The sequence below is a fragment of the Notolabrus celidotus genome, chromosome 20 (genome assembly GCF_009762535.1).
Source record: "Notolabrus celidotus isolate fNotCel1 chromosome 20, fNotCel1.pri, whole genome shotgun sequence".
In the NCBI taxonomy this organism is placed as follows: domain Eukaryota; kingdom Metazoa; phylum Chordata; class Actinopteri; order Labriformes; family Labridae; genus Notolabrus; species Notolabrus celidotus.
This window is the reverse complement of record NC_048291.1, coordinates 26,171,358-26,173,894: the sequence shown is the minus strand read 5'-3', so window position 1 is coordinate 26,173,894 and position 2,537 is coordinate 26,171,358.

Genomic DNA, 2,537 nt, shown 5'->3' with positions numbered 1-2,537 from the left:
TGTGTGCGTGTGTGTTTGAGCAGTATAATACAGCAGGACTTATCGTTGCTTGTCTTCTATCCGCCCACTCAAACAGTGAAGCATGAGTCTGCTTGGCTGATGTAACTCCATGTCTGACTCTGCGGTGGCATCATCGACATAAAGAGTAGTGTTTGACCCGCATACACTCCTCTTGACACAGACACAAGGCCTTAAAGGTGACTACTGTGCCAGTGTGTGAGTGTGTGGATAACAAATGACTGACAACTCTGCACATGTAATAACATAACCACAGGCAGGACTACAGGACTGCAGAGGATGACGGTGTGATGAATCATGCAACACACACATACAGCATCCATCTCTGTCGAGCCTCACACACACATTCCTTCTGAAAAACTGTGATTCAAAAAGTTTCTTTTTCTGTTTGACAGTTTCAACTTTTATTTTCAAAAGACAGGCAGTTTGCAAAAAAAGTGTTTTTGGAGGCAAATTAAATCTAAACATGACAATTAAATGCACACACATACAGACAGACAGAAAGAAAGAAAGAAAGTGAAGACAGTTTAAAAAGAAAGAGAAGAAGGTTCAGGACAAAGCAAATCCAGCATTTTCTGGAAGCAGTTTCTGTATTTGGTAAAGATGCTCTTCATGATACGGTAAAACAACAGGTGATTAGATATTGTGCGGAGGCAGGGGACAGTCTTAAAGGAACAGTGACGCGCTTAGAAATGAAGTGGAAGAGCTAAATCAGTTTCATCTGAGATCATTTTAAGATGTAAACGTTTGAAACATCTGGGACGTGCAAAAGGGACAAAAAGAAAATTCAATGCATCGATGATCTTAGCATTAAACTTAATCATTCTGGTCTAAGATGTTTGGATTCTTTAGGTGAAAGTTCCTATCTTTGCTGCTACAAATATTAGAAGAATAAAAATGGAGTCTTCTGTTTTATTCACATTTAAAATGTCTAGTGTTGTAAACAAAAACAGGAGGTTACTTTCACATCTTCATTCATATAAATGTAATATAAGTATTTAACTATGATGACACAGTTTAATTAGCATGTTATGGTAAATTCAAAGCTTGATCCAAAAAGGCAACTGGACTCTGGAAATTCATAAAGACGTTTCACCTCTACTCCGAAAGACTTCTTCAATCCTGACCAGACTGAGAAAGAGCTTGAAAATAAAAGCCTCTAACAGTCGTGGGTGTGTTCAGGTAGTCACAAAGGGTCGTAAATACAGTCGTTATCCCAATTTCTGACAGTCTTCTGAAGAAGAGCTGAAACGTCTTCAAGAATTTCTACTAAGTCCAGTCGCCTTTTCGGATCAAGCTTTGAATTCCCAAGACCTGGATGACTGAGAATCTTCACAGACATGTTAAAGTAAAGAAACAAATCCAGAACAATCCAGATAATTAGATTATTATCCCAAAAAGGACTGCACTTGACCGTCAGCTTAGTCGCCTTTGTGTTCACTTATTCTTCAAAGGATAGTGACTTCAAGCTCCTGAGGAGTTTCTAACTTGAACAGAAAGACTGCACACGTCTTCACAACTTCCATTTGAAGGCAGCATAAATGCTCTGCTATGTTTACTAGCTAGCTGCTAAATCCTTTTTTGTGGGCAGGCATTGTAGTTAGCATTGTTAGCAGGTAACATATGTAAGTTCGAGAGTTTCGTTAGCTTAAATTGCTACCTGTTGACACCATAGACTGTTCATATAATGGCCTTTTCCCATTGTACAGTTTTGAAGCCAAATATCCCGTTCCAGAACGATACCATCTTGTAAATTTTCTGCAGCCAGAGTCTGCACAGTAGGGATATTTTTGTGTTTCCACGGTAACAAGCTCCGCCCTACAGCGTACCGTCCCGGGGTCCTACAAAGTTTCTCTGTACCGCAGATGTCAATCAAAGTAAACCCGGACGTAAAACCCCGTTTTTTAACCTCTAATAACTAACGAAAAAGAAACTTTTCAGGAAAAAGAGGCCTTGAACACAAAACAGTCAAATAATAACTACATATCACCACAGCATACGGATGTGAGAAACATTCGTACCATGTGTATTTATTTTTTGACCGCAGACGGAGTTTTTTACCTATACTGCAGCCAGCCACTAGGGGGAGCAGGTTTTGTGGCGGCCTCACTTCAAGCCGAGCGAGATGTTTTCCATTTTATAACAGTCTATGGTTTCTACCTGTAACAACGCTAATCAGAGCAGAGGAACTGATAACTAAATTAGTTAGCTAAGATGCTTCATAATACTGAGTGGCGGTCAGGGTCACTGCTAATCCTCTGATGATGTTAACATCTCTAACGATGCAGCATTGGAGTTCCTGGAATGTGTGGTAATGCTGCTAAGCTAACAGTTCTCTGTTTTCCTGACTGGAGATGAAACTGATTCCCGTCTCTTGGCATCGTTATGTTTGTGACGCCAACAATCACATTTCTAAGACATTCAAGCTGTTCTTTTAAAGCTGACAGACTCCTAGCTGACTCCCCTGATGTTACTCCTCCTGATGAAGTATAATCACAGTATTCGCCTCGCTCTCTTCA